The sequence below is a fragment of the Arachis stenosperma genome, chromosome 5 (genome assembly GCF_014773155.1).
Source record: "Arachis stenosperma cultivar V10309 chromosome 5, arast.V10309.gnm1.PFL2, whole genome shotgun sequence".
NCBI classification, from domain to species: Eukaryota; Viridiplantae; Streptophyta; class Magnoliopsida; order Fabales; family Fabaceae; genus Arachis; species Arachis stenosperma.
In genome coordinates, this window is record NC_080381.1 from 77,778,398 (window position 1) to 77,798,623 (window position 20,226).

Here is a 20,226-nt window from a genome sequence, read left to right on the forward strand (position 1 = left end):
TGTCCACCCCATACTATTATATATTGTTGAAAAGCCCTGAATTTCTACTTTTCAATGTCGTTGGGAGCGCGTAGTTTGGATCTCTACAACTAGAGTTATACTCCATGGAAGATGTCGAGGTCACCTGGCCATACTACATGTTGATACTATGTTCATCTTTGCACTTTTGGGGCAAGTTTTCTCCCTCAAATTAAGTATCCACCATGCAGTGCCATATATGCTTGGAAATCTCTATATTCATACTTTCCAATGCCATTGGAATCATTTCATTTGGAGCTCTGTAGCTCAAGTTATTCTTGTTTGAAGTATACCCCTTCAGGCTGTGAGGAATAATGTTTCCAGCAATGTTGGAGCACCAACTTTGGCTCCAACATTGCTTCTCTTTGATTTCTTTCATGGCTTTCTTGTTGCTCCTTTGCCTTCCCTTTTCTTAGCTTCTTCTTACCTATCGTCAACCAAACAAAATGCATCAAAGTATTGCCTTAATCACAAGATAATGCATCATTCATAGCATCAAACAATTCTTTGCATAAATCTCATGAAAATGCACAAAATTAAAAATGTTTGAATGAATCAAGGTAAGCATGAATTTCTCATCCAAATACTTACTTATTTCCTAAGAAATGCATGAAACTACTTTAAAACAGGCTAAAATGGCTTGTGAAACTAGCCAAGATGCCCTGGCATCAAGAATAACAAGAACAATGCATATGAGATGTGAATTGAAAAAGGATGCATGAGTATGTGGAAAAGTGAGGAATGAGTAGTTAGGTTTGCTTTAAATTGTATAGGTTATTATGAAGGTTAAGTGAGTGCTTAGGCTAATCAAAGATGCAAATATTAAGCTCACTTGACCATATATAACCTTACCTTTTCCCTAGCCCCATTACAACCATGGAAAGGCCTCATGATACTTGTATGCATACATCAAATGATTGTTGATTGTTAGATGAGGAACAAATATTAGAAAGCATGAGCAGAAGAGAATTGAGTGAACCAACCCTAAACACTTGAGCGATTATAGTGTAAACACATCCGGTGAGGGGTTTGATTATGGATTTGAATTGCTTTAGCCCTTATGTGTATATATGTATTCTTGGAAATTGATTTATTTTGACTAAGTGGTTGCATTCATATAGGTAGATTGCATATAGGTAGTTTCCTTGCTTTGAAAAAATGTTAGTTCCCTTTCTCATCTTCCTTTGGTGTAGCATGAGGACATGCTATTGTTTAAGTGTGGGGATGTGATGAATCCACATTTTATGATATTTATTTGCTCTATTTTGGGTGATTTCATTGACTTTTCTTGCACTTATCCATTGAAATAGCATACTTTTGTGAATTCTTTCTTAATTGTGCTTAATTGTGAAAAATATGCTTTTTATGCTTAAATTGCCAATTTTAATTCACTTTTCTCCTATTCGATGCCTTGATATGTTAGTTTGAGTGATTCAAAGTTTTGAAGGCAAGAATGGCCTGAGAAAGTGGAAGGAAAGCATACAAAGTGGAAGAATTCAAGAAAGAAATGATTTGGAAAGCTGTCCATCCCGACCTCTCGGTACTAAATTGACCATAACTTGAGCTATAGATGTCCAAATGAGGCAGTTTCAGTGGCATTGGAAAGCTAACATCCGAAGCTTCAAAATAATATGCAATTTGCTATAGTGGACATAAGTCTAAGTGTGCATACACATAGGTACTTGTGCATACACACAGGTCAACTTTCAGCCAAGTGTGCAGACGCATACATCTGTGCGTCCGCATAGGACCCTGCACGTGACCTCATTAATTGCAACTCACTGGCAGCGATTTTTAAGCCACCAGAACCCCAACTCATTTCTAAAGCTATTTCAAGCCAAATTGAAGCTTGGAATAGGGGAGAGCACTTAGGTTTAGATTTTTACATGTTTTAGCTTCGTCTTCTAAAGAGAGAAGCTCCCCCTTCTCTTTAGAATTAGGGTTCTTTAGTTTAATTTCTTGTAATTTCTACTTTTAATTCATGTTTTCATTTATTTTTCCTTGTAATTTATTATTATTGCATCTTTTTTCTTCTTCATTTCTCTTATTATTTCCTTTATTTTGTCACTTTTATGTTATGAACACTCTTTGTCAATTTTAATTTCAATTAATGCAAATTTATGTTTTCATGTCATTTATTGCTTTCTTTAGTTGTTATGATTTTCTTGCTTTTGGTAGTTAGAATTTATTTTTTATGCATTTTAATATTATTTTATTTTCATGCACACCAAGTGTTTAATAAAATGCTTGGCTTAGTTTTTACTTAGTTTTTCTCCACTTTTGGCTTGAAATTGTTGGTTTTGGTGATCCTTGAGTCATTGATGTCCATTCTTGTTTGATACATTAGAGTATTTAGTTGATTTGGTGTCTATTGACTCTATGTGACCCTTAGTGTTGACATAGGACTTATGGATTGAAATCAACTATGCCTATTTGACTTATCCTCGATGTTAAGGTTGACTAAGTAGGATTAACTCTTCATAATCATCATATGTTTGTGGTCAATGTCTAGGATAGGTAACCTTAGCTCTCAATTACTTGCCAAGAGGTTTCTTGCACTTTAACTTTCCTTGCTTTGACTTTTATTACTTTGACTTTTAGTTTCTTGCATGTTTAGCTTTTCACACTCTTGGTTGAGAAATTGGGTATTTGGGTGGAATGGAGTTGTGGATGTCCATTCCGCATTGTGTAAGGATTGTTAATTGGTTTGGTTTCCCTTGACTCTAAGTGACTCACTAGTGTTGACTTAAGACTTAGGGATTGGAATAAATTATGCCCTTTTGACTAATTCTCAAGTAGGATTGACTAATTGGGATTAATTCACACACAATTACCATGTTTGTGGTCCATAACTAGGATAGGAATCATTAATTCCCCAATTCTCACCAAGAGTCTTCTTGCATGTTTATTTAATTTCTTGCTATTTACATTTCTTGCAGATCTTGTCATCCAAACCCCCAACTCCCTCATAGCCAATAATATGACACTTCATTGCAATTCCTAGGGTGAACGACCTGGAAATTAAAACTCCCGGTTATTTTCTATTGAATTTTAACATTTGATTAAGAGAATTCATTGTTGGTTTGGACTATGCTACCAACGAAGTGATTCTTGTTTTAATTGATTCTAGATCAACAATAAATTCTCTTATCAGATACCATAATGTAACACCCTAACTTTTAGCACATCATGATCATACCAAAAGTGTGGCGTTACTGACCTGTCTTCTGTATTTACTATTTAATACTGAGCCATTATTTTGATTTTGCGTTTCAATTTTTAAGAAACAAGCCGAAAAGTTTTGTGTCTATTAATTAAAATCATATATCAAAGATCTCCAAGCAATTCAAAAGAATTCAAAAGAAACTCAGATACAATTTCTATCCCTCTATATAAAATAAAATCTTAACTAACAAAGGAGAGGGAATTCTAGGAAGCGACTCAACACATAAACTTAACTCAAATAAGACTAATAATCGTCTGCGGCTTCAAACTGAGTCTTCGAACCTATGTCATTGAAAGGATGGAAGATTTTGGGGTGAGAACAAACCATGGGTTCTTAGTAGGGAATGGGAATGTGGTGCACGAAATTGTTATCCCTTGGCATGGCTCCAAAAACTTGGTGCACAATACCATGATTCACATGTCTCTTCACAACTTCGCACAGCTGACCAGCAAGTGCACTGGGTCATCCAAGTAATACCTTACGTGAGTAAGGGTCGATCCAACGGAGATTGTCGGCTTGAAGCAAGCTATGGTCATCTTGTAAATCTCAGTCAGGCAGATTCAATTGGTTACAGAGTTTTGATAATTAAAAGATAAATAAACATAAAATAAAGATAGAGATACTTATGTAATTCATTGGTGGGAATTTCAGATAAGCGTATGGAGATGCGTTATTCCTTCTGAATCTCTGCTTTCCTAATTTCTTCATTCAATCATTCATACTCCTTTCCATGGCAAGCTGTATGTTGGGAATCACCGTTGTCAATGGCTACCTCCCGTCCTCTCAGTGAAAATGGTCCTCTACGGTTTCTGTACGACTAATCAACTGTTGGATTTCTTATCTCGGATGAAAAATACCAAGCACAGCTACCGCATGGCTAATCAACTGTCGGTTCTCGATCGTGTCAGAATAAGATCCAATGATCCTTTTGCGCACTGTCACTGCGCTCCACAGTCGCGAGTTTAAAGCTCGTCACAGTCATTCCTTCCCAAATCCTACTCGGAATACCACAGACAAGGTTTAGACTTTCCGGATCTCAAGAATGCTGCCAATTGATTCTAGCCTATACCATGAAGATTCTAATCTCAGATTCATATGCCCTATTGTTAGAGGGAAAACGATGTGAATCATTGAAGAGAGATCGAAGAGATATGCATTCAAGCTTGTTTTCATGTAGAACGGAAGTGTTTGTTAAGCACACGTTCATAAGTGAGAATGGTGATGAGTGTCACTTGATCATCACATTCATCATGTTCTTGTATGCGAATGAATATCTTGGAATAAGAATAAGCTTGAATTGAATAGAAGAACAATAGTACTTTGCATTAATACTCGAGGAACAGCAGAGCTTCACACCTTAATCTATGGTGTGCAGAAACTCCACCGTTGAAAATACATAAGTGATGAAGGTCTAGGCATGGCCGAATGGCTAGCCCCCATAAAAGTCTAAGATAGCATAAAACTGATCAAAGATCTCAGATGATCAAAGATTTGTCTAAGGACTAAACGTCCAAAGATGTGAGTACGATAGTAAAAAGTCCTATTTATACTAAAACTAGTTACTAGGATTACAGAAATAAGTAAATGATGCAGAAATCCACTTTCGGGCCCACTTGGTGTGTGCTTGGGCTGACCATTGAAGCTTTCATATGTAGAGACTTTTCTTGGAGTTAAACGGCAGCTTTTATGCCAGTTTGGGCGTTTAACTGCAGCTTTTATCCTGTTTCTGGCGTTTAACGCCAGAATAGGGCAGAAAGTTGGCGTTTAAACACCAGTTTGTGTCGCCAAAACTCGGACAAATTATGGACTATTATATATTGCTGGAAAGCCCAGGATGTCTACGTTCCAACACAATTGAGAGCGTGCCAATTGGGTTTCTGTAGCTCCAAAAAATCCATTTCGAGTGCAGAGAGGTCAGAATCCAACAGGATCTGCAGTCCTTTTTCAGCCTCTGAATCAGATTTTTGCTCAGGTCCCTCAATTTCTGCCAGAAAATACCTGAAATCATAGAAAAATACACAAACTCATAGTAAAGTCCAGAAATATAAATTTTGCTTAAAAACTAATAATTATTTACTAAAAACTAACTAATTCATACTAAAATCTACCAAAAAACAATGCCAAAAAGCGTATAACTTATCCGCTCATCACAGCACCAAACTTAAATTGTTGCTTGTCCCCAAGCAACTGAAAAGAAAATAGGATAAAAAGACGAGAATATACTATAAATCCCACAATATCAATGAAACTTAGTTCTAATTAGATGAGCGGGGCTTGTAGCTTTTTGCTTTTGAACAGTTTTGGCATCTCAATTTATCCTTTGAAATTAGAATGATTGGAATCTATAGGAACTCAGAATTTTGGATAGTGTTATTGATTCTCCTAGTTCAGTATGTTGATTCTTGGACATAGCTACTTTATGAGTCTTGGCCATGGCCTTAAGCACTTTGTTTTCCAGTATTACCACCGGATACATAAATGCCATAGACACATAACTGGGTAAACCTTTACAGATTGTGACTTAGCTTTGCTAAAGTCCCCAATTAGTGGTGTCCAGAGTTCTTAAGCACACTCTTTTTGTTTTGGATCACGACTTTAACCACTCAGTCTTAAGCTTTTCACGTGGACCTTCATGCCACAAGCACATGGTTAGGGACAGCTTGATGTAGCCACTTAGGCCTGGATTTTATTTCCTTGGGCCCTCCTATTCATTAATGCTCAAAGCCTTGGATCCTTTTTACCCTTGCCTTTTGGTTTTAAGGGCTATTGGCTTTTTCTGCTTGCTTTTTCTTTTTCTTTCTTTTTCTAATTTTTTTTGAAAGCTTTGTCATTCACTGCTTTTTCTTGCTTCAAGAATCAATTTCATGATTTTTCAGATTATCAATAACATTTTTCTTTGTTCATCATTCTTTCAAGAGCCAACAATTTTAACATTTATAAACTTCATTATAAAAAATATGCACTGTTCAAGCATTCATTCAGAAAACAAAAAGTATTGCCACCATATCAAAATAATTAAACTAATTTCAGGATAAAATTTGAAATTCAAGTACTTCTTGTTCTTTTATAATTAGGCACAATTTTCATTTAAGAGAGGTGAAGGATTCATGAAATTATTCATAGCTTTAAGACATAGACACTAGACACTAATGATCATGTAATAAAGACACAAACATAGATAACACATAAAGCATAAAATAAAAAAAATAGAAAATAAGAACAAGAAAATTAAAGAACGGGTCCACCTTAGTAATGGCGGCTAGTTCTTCCTCTTGAAGATCCAATGGAGTGCTTGAGCTCCTCTATGTCTCTTCCTTGCTTTTGTTGCTCCTCCCTCATAGCTTTTTGGTCCTCTCTGATTTCATGGAGGATAATGGAGTGCTTTTGGTGCTCCATCCTTAGTTGCTCCCAATAGTTGTGTAGAGGAAAATGTATCCCTTGAGGTATCTCAGGTATTTCTTGATGAGGGAATTCCTCATGCTCTTGTTGAGGTCAATCAGTGGACTCTCTTGTTTGCTCCATCATTTTTCTAGTGATAGGCTTTTGAGATGAATCTCTCCATCTACCATGACTCGGAGTTGGAAGCAATTGCCTTTCCTTTCCTCTTTCTAGAGGTTTCTCCGGCCTTAGGTGCCATAAATAGTTATGGAAAAAGAAATCAATGCTTTTTTCTACACCAAACTTAAAAGTTTTGCTCGTCCTTGAGCAAAAGAAGAAAGAAAGAAGGGGAAGAAGAAGAGAATGAAGGAGATGGAGGGTGGTATGTGGTTCGGCCAAGGGGTAGAAGTAGTGTAGGTAATGCGTGAAAATGAAGAAGTGTGGAGGAGTTTATATAGGAGTTGGGGGAGAGGTAGGTTCATGTATTTGGGGTTGGGTCTGGGAGGAAAAAGATTTTGAATTTGGAGGTAGGTGGGGTTTTTAGGGAAGAGATATGGATATGATTGGTAAAGGGTATTTGGGGAAGAGTGTTATGAAAAGGTGTGAGAGAGAGAATGAGTTGAGGTTGATGAAGATCCTGTGGGGTCCACAGATCCTGAGGGGTCAAGGACTTCTCATCCCTGCTCTATTTAGGCGTGCAAAAATGCCCTTATAGTGCAATTCTGGTGTTTAACGCCAGACTGCTGCCTGTTTCTGGCGTTAAACACCAGCTTTTATACCTTTTCTGGCATTTAACGCCAAGCTGTAGCCTATTTCTGGCATTAAACGCCAGTCCGGTGCCCATTTCTGGCGTTAAACGCCTAGAATGGTGCCAGACTGGGCGTTTAACGCCCAACCTGCTACCCTTACTGGCGTTTAAATGCCAGTAAGTTCTTCCTCCAGGGTGTGCTGTTTTTAATGCTGTTTTTGAATTTGTTTTAATTTTTGCAGTTGTTTTTGTGACTCCACATGATCATCAACCTAAAGAAAATATAAAATAATAATGGACGATGGAAATGTAACATAGATAATAAAAAATTGGGTTGCCTCCCAATAAGTGCTTCTTTAATATCAATAGCTTGACAGAGGGGCTCTCATGGAGCCTCACAGATAATCAGAGCATGGTTGTGGCCTCTCAACACCAAACTTAGAGTTTGGTTGTGGCCTCTCAACACCAAACTTAGAGTTTGGTTGTGGCCTCCTAACACCAAACTTAGAGTTTGAATGTGGGGGCTTTGTTTGACTCTGTATTGAGAGAAGCTTTTCATACTTCTTCTCCATGTGTACAGAAGGAGAACCCTGAGTCTTTAATACAAGGTAGTCCTCATTCAATTGAAGAACCAACTCTCCTCTGTCAACATCAATCACAGCTTTTGCTGTGGCTAGGAAAGGTTTGCCAAGGATGATGGATTCATCCTCATCCTTTCTAGTGTCTAGGATTATGAAATCAGTAGGGATGTAAAGGCCTTCAACCTTCACTAGCACGCCCTCTACTAGTCCATAAGCCTGTTTCATTGATTTGTCTACCATCTCTAATGAGATTCTTACAGCTTGTATCTCAAAGAATCCTAGTTTCTCCATTACAAAGAGTGGCATGACGTTAATACCTGACCCTAGGGCACACACAACCTTCTCAAAGGTCATGGTGCCTATGGTATCGGGTATTAAAAATTTGCCAGGATCCTGTTTCTTTTGAGATAAAGTTTGCTGAACCCAGGTATTCAGTTCATTAATGAGCAATGGAGGTTCATCCTCCCAAGTCTCATTACCAAATAGCTTGGTATTCAGCTTCATGATTGCTCCTAAATATTGGGTAACTTGCCCTTCAGCAATGTCTTCATCTTCTTCAGAAGATGAATAGACATCAGAGCTCATGAATGGTAATAGGAAGTTCAATGGAATCTCTATGGTCTCTGTATGAGCCTAAGATTACTTTGGTTCCTCAGTGGGGTACTCCTTAATGGCCAGTGGACGTTTCCTGAGGTCTTCCTTACTGGGAATCACTGCCTTTTCACTCTCTCAAGGTTCGGCCATGTTGGTCACAGTTATGGCCTTGCACTCTCTTTTGGGATTCTCTTCTGTATTGCTTGGGAGAGTGCTAGGAGGAGTTTCAGTAACCCTTTTACTCAGCTGACCCACTTGTGCCTCCAAGTTTTTGATGGAGGACCTTATTTCATTCAAGAAACTGAGAGTAGCCTTAGATAGATCAGAGACTATATTTGCTAAGCTAGATGGATTCTGCTCAGAATTCTCTGTCCGTTGTTGAGAGGATGATGGAAAAGGCTTGCCATTGCTAAACCTGTTTCTTCCACCATTATTATTGTTAAAGCCTTGTTGCGGCTTTTGTTGATCCTTCTATGAGAAATTTGGATGATTTCTCCATGACGAATTATAGGTATTTCCATAGGCTTCACCCATGTAATTCACCTCTGCCATTGCAGGGTTCTCAGGATCATAAGCTTCTTCTTTCTAGATCTCAGGAATGCTGCCAATTGATTCTAGCCTATACCACAAAGATTCTAATCTCAGATTCAGATGCCCCATTGTCAGAGGGGAAATGATGTGAATCGTTGAAGGGAGATCCAAGAGATATGCATTCAAGCTTATTTTCATGTAGAACGGAAGTGTTTGTCAGGCACGTATTCATAAGTGAGAATGGTGATGAGTGTCACTTGATCATCACATTCATCATGTTCTTGTGTGTGAATGAATATCTTGGAATAAAAATAAGCTTGAATTGAATAGAAGAACAATAGTACTTTGCATTAATACTTGAGAAATAGCAGAGCTCCACACCTTAATCTATGGTGTGCAGAAACTCCACCGTTGAAAATACATAAGTGATGAAGGTCTAGGCATGGCCGAATGGCCAGCCCCCATAAAAGTCTAAGATAGCATAAAACTGATCAAATATCTCAGATGATCAAAGATTAGTCAAAGGACTAAACATCTAAAGATGTGAGTACAATAGTAAAAAGTCCTATTTATACTAAAACTAGTTACTAGGATTACAGAAATAAGTAAATGGTGTAGAAATCCACTTCCGGGCCCACTTGGTGTGTGCTTGGGCTGAGCATTGAAGGTTCCATATGTAGAGACTTTTCTTGGAGTTAAACGCCAGCTTTTATGCCAGTTTGGGAGTTTAACTCCAGCTTTTATCCTGTTTCTGGCGTTTAACGCCAGAATAAGGCAGGAAGTTGGCGTTTAAACGCCAGTTTGTATCGTTAAAACTCGGACAAAGTATGGACTATTATATATTTCTAGAAAGCCCAAAATGTCTACTTTCCAACGCAATTGAGATCGCGCCAATTGGGTATCTGTAGCTCCAGAAAATCTATTTCGAGTGCAGGGAGGTCAGAATCTAACAGCATTTGCAGTCCCTTTTCAGCCTCTGAATCAGATTTTTGCTTAGGTCCCTCAATTTCAGCCAGAAAATACCTGAATCATAGAAAAGCACACAAACTCATAGTAAAATTCAGAAATGTAAATTTTGCTTAAAAACTAATAATTATTTACTAAAAACTAACTAATTCATACTAAAATCTACCTAAAAATACTGCCAAAAAGCGTATAAATTATCTGCTCATCAGAATGCCGTAAAAGTAATGAATATAATACAAATAATTAACTTACTGATGTGTGAAAAATTGCCGATTAAGAATTTATAATGGAAATTAACGTTGCAAGTATAGTTCTTAACCGATAGAAATTCCGCAAATCAATTTAAAAAGGGTTGTCACAATTTAAGAATATAATACTGAGAGTAGAATTCCTAGGTCGTCTCCCAACGAGTTGCTAAGGGAGTGCTATTTATTGGTTAGGAGTTTTCTGAGAAATTTTTGGAGTTGAGGAATGGAAAAATAAATGATTATAAATTAAAGCAATGGAAATTAATGAGAGATTTTTAAGTAATTATAATAAGAAGCCTTGACTAGGAGAAGATTAATTGGAAGTTCGATTCTTGTTGGATTTTCCCAAGATTACTGGTAATAGGTTGTTGTTTCTACTTAGTTAACCTTTACCGAATAAAGAAAGTCAAGTTGTTGAGCCCACTCCAATTCACGAGTCCTAATCCTCTCCCTTGGGAAGGATTAGCGTTAGTGACTAGAAAGCCAGCCAACAACTTCCAATTACAAGTTAACTCTTGAGTATTCCAACTTAAGGGTCTCCTATTAATCAACTCCAAAGTCAAGTTGAGAACCTACTCCATTGACATGGATGCCATTTTTACATGCATGTAAAGGGAGTAGAGAGAAGACATCATAATTTAAATTGAATTGAAATAATTAAGCAAATGAAGGAATTAAATAGAAAATACTCTCTGCATTAATAAATTCCAAAATTGAAAGTATCCATATGTAACTCTGAACAGGGTAAATGGGAAATAAAAGAGTAAGAGAATAGAAAACAAACTATAATGATAAAGACTTCAACAGAGGTAGTGACACTCCTCAATATCCAATCCAAAGCAGAGAACTAGAAAATCTGTGACTATGAACAGTGAATGTGTTAATGTGTTAATGTCTCCTGAGTCTCTACTATCCTCTGGCTTTAGTCTGTGTTTCTGGGCCGAAAACTGGGTCCAAACTCAGCCCAAAATTGCCCACAGTGAATTCTACAGTTACAACGTATTATGCACGTCGCGCGTTCGCGTCAGTCACATGTACGTGTCAATGATCTTCTGCACATGTCATGCATTCGCGTCAGGTACGCATGCACGTCGCTGTGGAATAAGCCAAGTCACGCGCACGCGTGAGCCAGGTGTGCGCGTCGATCCTCACTGGTCAGCTCCTTAGTTTCTGGTATTCCTTCCATTTTTGCAAGCTTCCTTTCCATCCTCTAAACCATTCCTTCCCTATAAAGCCTGAAAGCACATAACACATGGATTACGACATCGAATGGTATTGATGGCAAGTCATCATATACCTATTTTTCTATGCTTTTTCATACAAGAAATTGATGATTTGTGCTTAAATATTGAATGCTTTTGTGCTTAAATGATATATTTTCTTGATCTTTTAATTTTATAAATCTTGTAGGAAATAAGAAGAAAAAGAAGCAAAGAAGCACAAAATAAGCTAAAAAGGAGAAAAAAAGAGCTTTGGGGTACACTTTGAAGTTGGGGTACACTTTGGAGCCTTAGGCCACGCTTTTAAAAGCGTGGCCCATGACCAAATTAAAGGAGGAAGCAACCAGCACGCACACGGCCCTGCTCTTGCCAAGGGCAGGGCAATATCGTGAAAACAAAGTGAGGTTGGAGAAAATTTTCGCTAAGTTAAATTTGGGGCGCTAACAACATGACCATGCCTACTTCAAAGGGCTATAACTTGAGCTACAGACGTCCAATTGATGTGCTTCTAGTTGCGTTGGAAAGCTGGCATTCGAAGCTTTCCAACGATATATAGCAATCCATATTTGGCAAACAATTGAGACATGAGTGAAAGGCATCTTTAAGGGCCAAAAATAAGCAAAAATAAACCAAAGTGCTTCCACCAAGGTTCGAAGCTGGAGCCTCACTCCAAAGCAAAGTAACGCTTATTATTCTGCTCTGCCCTCTTGGAGAGCAGGGCAATGTCGTGCTCTCTTCATGAAAAATCAAGGAAAATTGCTCCCCCAAATGCTTTCACAAGGGTTTGAACTTGGGAACTCTCCTTGGCGCACACAAGCATGAGCGCATGACACGGCCAGCAGCACGGACGCACGGGCAGCAAGGCAAAGCGCACCATGGCAACATTGCCCTGCCCTCCACAAGGGCAGGGCAGCATCCTGATGCCTATCCCACACTTGGCACGCAACATGCTCTGCCCTCCACAAGAGCAGGGCAGCCTCTTGGGAGCAACATATGGGCCAAAATCAACCAAAATTCAATTTAATTCAATTCCTCACCAAATTGAATCAAGGCCAACCAAACCCATTTCTCCTCAAATCCAAAGCAAGCAAAGCCCACATCATCACTCAAAGGCACATGGATCAATTAAATTAGGAATTTCATTTTTGTAATTTATTTTAATTTCATTTTCATTTTTCATTTTGTAAAGCCTATATAAAGGCATCAATTAGAGCTCGATTAGAAAGAAGGCTAGCTCCATTAGGGAGGAGTAGTAGTAGAGAGCTCTCTCTTTAGTTTTTCTCTTTGTTTTGAAATTTTGGATTGAGGTTGGAGGAATTTTGTTTCAATCTTTGATCTGAAATCCATCTTTGTTCATCTTCTGCATAATTGCTAAGAATTGAAAGTTGAATCTGAGTTTTCATTTACTATTTTCATCTTCATTTCTTCTTTCTTCTGCAAACTTGTTTTCTGTTGGATCAAGGAAGGGAGTGAGATCTAGACTAGTTCTCTAGTCTTATCCAACCCCTGAGATCTTCAACTTTCCTTTAGCTATTGCAATTGAGCTGCATTTTACTTTCTGTTTGGTTCCTCAATTCAGTTTACATTAAGCTTGCTGCAAATCTCATTTACATTTCCTGCATAATTTTAATTTCTCTACAATTGCTCTAAGTTCCGATTCACTGCAATTTTGCTTCTCTATTTACATTGCTCCCAATTTACTTTCCTGCAATTTAAGCATGCTACAAGAGTTTTAAGTTCTGATCTATTGCTCTATTTAATTTCCAGTACCCTAGCCCATTTACTTTTCATGCAATTTACATTTCTTATCATTTAAGTTCTTTGCAATTTACATTTCTTGCTCTTTAAGCTTCCTGCCTATTTACATTCTGTCATTTACAATTCTTGTCAATTTACTTTCTGTTGGCTACGATTTCACTCAATTTGACTTCAATGTTAGCTTGACTAAACTAATCACCCACTAAAGTTGCTTGATCCATCAATCCCTGTGGGATCGACCTCACTCTAAGTGAGTTATTACTACTTGATGCGACCCGGTACACTTGCCGGTTAGATTTGTGTGTTGGAAATTTGTTTTTCCGCAAAAACACCATCAGGTATAAAGGGGAATTAAAAATACACAATTTACGGGCTTATGAAGCAAGTTTTCAACCATGGAACAATATTGGGAAGAATTTGTAAAACCATGCAAATTGTATGAGTAAGTATGCAAATAATTGATAAAGACCACTCAATTTAGCACAAGATAAACCATAAAATAGTGGTTTATCAATCTCCCCACACTAAAATATTAGCATGTCCTCATGCTAAGCTCAAGGAGATCAAAAGAATGAATGGGGGAAGGTAAGACTCATGCAATGCAACCTATGTAAATGAATGCAACTATTTGGTTAAAAGTAAACAAGTTCTCCAAGACAAACAAAAATCAGATTCCACTAATTTAAATCACACAATAATAGGCAAGTAAACTTGTAAGAAGATAGCTCATGAAAGCCGGGAACATAGAATCAAGCATTGAACCCTCACTGGAAATGTATATGCACTTTAATCACTTAGGTGTTTAGGGTTAATCCATTCTAGTCTCCTCTAGTCATACTTTCTAAAACTTTGCCCTTCATCTAACCAATCAACAAATATCTAGCATACAAATACAAACATCATGAGGTATTTTCAAGGTTGTAATAGGGCTAAGGTAAGGGTGAGGACATACGTATGGCCAAGTGAGCTATGAATTGAATCTCTGACTAACCTAAGTTCTCACCTAACACATACACATACTCTCTATAATTCTAAGATCATGCCTAGCTACCTAAAATCCCACTTTTGCATCACATACTCATGTATCAATTTTTAATTTTGTTGATCTTTTCATTGGACTCAACTTTGGGGTGATTTTGTCCCCTATTATTATTATTATTATTATTATTATTATTATTATTATTATTATTATTATTATTATTATTATTACTATTATTATTATTTATTTTTTACGGATTAAAAATATGAAAGCATCGTGAATCATTGCATATGGTTTTCATAATTTCACATGAGCAGCACCTAATTTCTTAATTATTTTGTCAATAAAAATAATATTCATTCGCGTCAACCAAAGTTTCCACAATTTCCCACACTTGATTGACACACAATCTCTATCTTAAGCTAACCAAAGATTCAATTGGGGTCATCAATTATTTCTCCGCTTAAGGTTAGTGATGTGGTAATATAAAGAATAATTGGGGATTAAAAGGCTCAAAGTGGCAAACAAAGGTAGATGAAATGGTAGGCTATTTAGGATAAGTGAGCTAATAACAAATGATGGCCTCAATCATATGTATGCATGAATATACACGAAATAATGGACATGTAAAATGGAACAACCCATAGATTGCAATCATAGAGAAAAAAACACACAAGAATAAGAATCATGGTTAAATAATGTAAGCATATAATTAAGCTCAAAATCTCACAAGCTGTGTGTTCTTTTAGCTATAAACCATGTTCCAAATTACAATCTTCAAACAAGTTTAACATAAATGTTCAATTTGAATTAGTGAAATGCTCTAAACAGGGTCATGAAAAGAAACTCATTAATTCAACCAAACAGAAAAAACATGCAAGCAATTATTATCATGCAATTTATCCTACCTAACAAAAGAAAAACAACATATTGATGTTAGGAGAGAGAGATTACCTCTGAAAGTTAGGTACTGACCTCTCCACACTTAAAGTTTGGCACGGTCCTCCGTTCCATCAGTAAGGAGCAAGGTGGGGCTAGTAGCAGCACCTCTACTGTCGGCCTCGTCATGGCTCCCGGTGTTGGAAGGTGAAGTGGAGTCTGGGGTATCCTTCTCTTCCGGAAGTGGGTGAGTGCTAACAATGAGCTCCTTCAGATAGGTGTATCGGCGCTTGTTGCGGTGCTCCATTCGCTCCATCTTCCGGTCTTGCCGGTCTAACCTCTAAAGGATCTGAAGGAATAGCTGAGTAGTGGGTGGTGTAGGAGGGGTGGGTGACGGTGGAGTGGAAGTAGGAGGAGTGTCTACAGACGGGCCGGTGTGGCGGCTAGCAGAGGGTACTAGGGGTCTGGTATACTTCCCGTTTAGGACATACTGATCGGTCCTTGGGATCATGCCTTTGGTATTCCCAGCACTATAGGAGACTCCTGCAACAGAGATAAGATCCGAAACTAATGCGGGAAAAGGTAGGTTACCCGTAATCTGTACGTGTCCCATGGCCTGCCGGATGTGCCTTGGTAGATTGAGAGGCTGCTTCATGAGAATGCACCAGATGAGGATAGCCAGGTCTGCAGTGAAGGTGGACTTGTGAGTTCTCGAAAATACAAAGTGGGACAGAATCTGTGGCCACACGCGAGCCTCCAAGGTAAGTGTGGGAGCGGAGATGCTCTTAGGTCGAGTCTAATGCTGTCCGTAGATCCATGTGCTTTCAGGTTGTGCTATGATGCCAAGGACACTATTCCAGTCAAACTAGTATGTCTGGCGCTTGAGAGAGGCCTCTTGATAGGCGTCCAATCCCTCTGGTCCAGGTGGAAGATCCAGTACTCTCTGAATGGCCCCCTCGGAGACGGGGATTTACTTTTGATGAACATAAACAGACTACAAGGTTGGCAGGTGAAAGTTGGAGTAGAATTCAACTACCCATAATAGATTGGCCTCTCGCGGCTGCCTCCGCAAGAATCCCCACGGTCTCCTTTCAATGTGGGGCTCCACAAAATCCACAAAGTGTGTTGGAAGAATGAGTAGGTGCTCATTATTGTAGTTCCTCTCAGCCAAGATGGGGAACATCTGCTCACAGTAATGGTTAGTGAATCTGATGGGTTATTTTGGTGGAAAACTGAATTTCTCCCAAAACACACAAATTTAACCGGCAAGTGCACCGGGTCGCATCAAGTAATAAAAACTCACGAGAGTGAGGTCGATCCCACAGGGATTGATAGATCAAGCAACTTTAGTGGGTGATTAGTTTAGTCAAGCTAACATTGAGTGAATTGTGTGAAGTTGAGCAACAGAAGGTAAAAATTGCAATGAATTTAAATTGCAGAAAGTAAATGGAACTGAAACTTAAAGAGCAAGAAATGTAAATTGCAAGAATCTTAAATTGCAAGAAATTTAAATTGCATGAAATTGTAAAGGGAATTAGGAATTGGATTTGCAGAATTTAAACAAGGAGAAGTTAAATTGCAACAAGCAGAGAAGTAAAAGATGGATTCGATTGATTCGGAATCAAAACAGAAATGTAAATAAACATGAAAAGTAATAAACAGAGAATGTAAAATTGAAATTAAGATCTCAGGACCCAAGAGACTAGATAACCAAGTCTAGATCTCAATGCCTTCCTAGATCCAACAAGAGCAATTACAAAGAAATTAAAGAAATGTAAAGTGCAGCAAGAGTAGATGAAGAGCAATTAACAGAAAATTAGATTCAATTAAGCAGTAAAGAAAGCAGAGAGAAATCTCAGAGGGAGAATGAAACAGAACACCTTCAATTCTCCACCCAAGATTCAAAAAGAAAAGAAAATTAAAGAGAGAGAGCTCTCTACTACTACTCCTAGTGCTCCCTAGTGGAGCCAGCCTCCTCACAAATATGAAAATGATGCCTTATATAGGCTTTACAAAATGGACATGAAAATGAAATTAAAAACAAATTACAATTAAATGAAATTCCTATTTTATCTATTTGTGCCTTTGAGTGATGATCATGGGCCCTTGCTCTTGATGGAATTGGGTTGATAGAGGCCTTGGTTGATTGCTCTTGGAGTTTGGAGAAGAACCAAAGTGAACCAATTGAACCGGGTTGGAGTTTTGCAAAAGTTGGAGTTTAAGTTTGAGCCAAAGTTAGGGGTCTAACTTTGGCTCCAACTTTTCATATCAGCTAGCACAATTTGCTGATACCAACGTTGGTGCCAAAGTTAGGGGTCTAACTTTGGCTCCAACGTTGGCCCTTCCTAGTGCACTCTTGGCGCCAACGTTAGCCTCCAAGTTAGGGGTCTAACGTTGGCGCAAACGTTATGTGCCCGTTTCTCATGCCAACTTTGTCCTCTTGTCATGTTGCCAGTTTTATGCCCAATATAGACTATCATATATGGTTGGAAAGCTCTAAATGTCAGCTTTCTAACCCACTTGGAATCACTTCAATTGGACATCTACAACTCAAGTTATGATCAATTGAAGAGGGCATGGTTGCTGGCTTTGGTGTGCAGCGTTTGAGGTAAAGTTTGCCTCAAACGTTGGCGAAAATGCCAGTTCTGGAGGCTCAAACGTATTGTCCACCCCATACTATTAAACATTGTTGGAAAGCCCTGAATGTCTACTTTCCATTGCCGTTGGAAGCGCATCAATTGGAGCTCTACAGCTCGAGTTATACTCCGTTGAAGGTGCAGAGGTCAGTTGGCCTCACTGCAGGTTGCCACCATGTTCGTTTATGCACATTGCGGGGCAGTTTTCATCCTCAATTTTAGTGTCCACCATGCAGTGCCATATATGCTTGGAAAGCTCTTGATTCCTACTTTCCAATGCTTCTTGAATCACCTCATTTGGAGCTCTGTAGCTTAAGTTATTCTTGTTGGAAGTATACTCCTTCAAGCTGTTGTGGTGTGTGGCGCCAACGTTAGCCTCCAAGTTAGGGGTCTAACGTTGGCGCAAACGTGAGTAGCCCCTGGGACAAATTTTTCATGCCAACGTTAGCCTCCAAGTTAGGGGGCTAACGTTGGCGCAAACGTGGAGTAGCCCTGGGATAAATTTTCCAATTCTCACGTTAGCCTCCAAGTTAGGGGTCTAACTTTGAGGCTAACTTTTCACCCAAAACTTTTTGTCCTCTCTTCCTCCTTGTTTTGAGCCACGCTTTTCTTCCTTTGGGCTACGCTTTTCTTCCTTGATTTGGTCATGGGTCACGCTTTTAGAAGCGTGACCTAAGCCTCCAAAGTGTGCTCCAATTTCAAAGTGTGCCCAAAATTCCTCTTTTCTTCTTTTTAGCTTATTTTGTGCTCTTTTTGCTTCTTTTTCTTCTTATTTCCTACAAAGTTTATCAAATCAAAAGATCAAAGAAATGTACCATTTAAGCACCAAAGAATGCAATATTTAAGCACTAATCATAAATTTCTTGTATGAAAAAGCATAGAAAAACATGACATGGTGACATGTCATCACAACACCAAACTTAAACCTTGCTTGTCCCCAAGCAAGAAAAGAATCATGCAATAAAGATTGACAATCCAAGGCAAGGAGAATAGCAACTCAATGTTCATGGTAAGCTAGTTTTCTACGCATGCTACAATCACAAAAGAAATGTAAATGATTGATGCTTCCATCTAGCTCAATTTATGAAATCTTTCTTTTATATTTCTTCCTTGAAGCAAGCTTTTGAATTTCTTATTAGCTTCTCCTTTTGGGTGCTTTGCCCCATGAGTTGATAACAAAGCTACGACTTCTAAATGCTTTGTTTTCAAGTATTACCACTTGATACATAAGCACCACAAGCATTTGATTAGAGGACTTCATTAAGCTCATTTTTCTTTTCTTTTCTTGACTCTCTAATCATTGATGCTTAGAGCCTTGAGCTTTGAGGGAGTGCTTTTGCACTTTGAGCCTAGCCTTGACTTCTAAGTGTTTTGTTTTCAAGCATTTGGCTTGATACATAAACACCACAAGTACTTAACAAATAAATTGCCATTGGTACTCAGAGCCTTTAGCTTTCTCATTCTTTCCCTTTTTCTTTTCTTGCTTTATTTTGCATTTGCTTTCAAGGTTTTCATGATTTTAAAAGATTTCACAAAATGTCCTAGATGAAAACTTCAATTAAATAAAATCCAATGCAATTAAGCAACAATCAAACATACTAGCTTTCCAATGCCTTTATGCACATGCTAAAATCTTCTTTAATGCCTTGTTTGTTTATGATCATGATACTTTGTTGCTTTTGAATTTACAAAACTCAAGTTGGTAATCATAATGACATAGCACCATATTGCAATTTAGAATTCAAACTATGCCTTTTCATACACACATGCATACAGAGAGGGTAAAGACAATCATGCAGTTTATAGTGCTTGAAACAAATGAGAGGAAAAGGAACTTTACAACCTTGTAGTTCATCTTCTCTATTGTTGTCATTTTCCTCCCATTCTCCTCCTTCCCATACCAAACTCAGAATGCTTGCTCATCCTCAAGCAACTATTAGAACCGTGGCTATGGGGCTAAGATGGATCATGAATGTCTTACACAAGAAATGTTAGTAGTACATATGTTTCAAGCAAGCAAAATTAAAGATAATAATCAAGGCACAAGGGGCAGAGGCATTGTGATTGCAAGCTTAAGAAGGTGAGCATAATACTTTGCATAAAGAATAAGTGGCACACCAAACTTAGTGTGACACTTTCACTTGGAATCAATGCAAGTATCCAGTAAAGATTTGAAGCAAATTGTGTTGCATAGCAACACCAAACTTAAAATGCAATCCTATGTCCATTTATTTGTATTAAAACCAAGCAAATGAAACTGTTCTTTATTAAATATGATCACTAAGCCAAGAATCTGTCATTAATAAAGTTCTCTTGGTGATGTATTAATAAACACAGCAAATAAGCAGACTAAAATGAAAGCATTAAAAACAAAGAATTAACTAAAGTAAACAGAATAACAAAATATCAAACCAAAAGAAAATTAACACTGCAAAGACATTATGGTTATGTAGACAAGTGGTGT